Below are 400 nucleotides of genomic sequence, written 5' to 3' on the forward strand. Positions count from 1 at the left end.
TTTTTTTTTTTTTTTTTTTTTTTTTTTTTTTTTTTTTTTTTTTTTTTTTTTTTTTTTTTTTTTGGTGGGGAGGGGAAGGGGCGTGTTTTGTGCTGTTAGTTTGTTTATGCATTTATTTGTTTAATTTTTTATTTTATTTATTTTAATTATTTATTTTATTTATTTTATTTATTATACTTACCTTATTTTATTTTATTTTTATTTTATTTTATTTTATTTTATTTTATTATTTATGTTATAAAAGAAAATAAAATTAAAAAAAAGAAAAAAGAAGAAAAAGGATTATTAAAATATTTTATATTATATTAACCCCAAACCCTAAACCCTAAACCCTCGACCCCAACACCTAAACCCTAAACCCTAAACCCTAGCTGGTATATGAATATCACCTCATATGGTG

Source organism: Eimeria mitis, genomic scaffold (assembly GCF_000499745.2).
Source record: "Eimeria mitis Houghton genomic scaffold, Emh_scaff252, whole genome shotgun sequence".
Taxonomy (NCBI): domain Eukaryota; phylum Apicomplexa; class Conoidasida; order Eucoccidiorida; family Eimeriidae; genus Eimeria; species Eimeria mitis.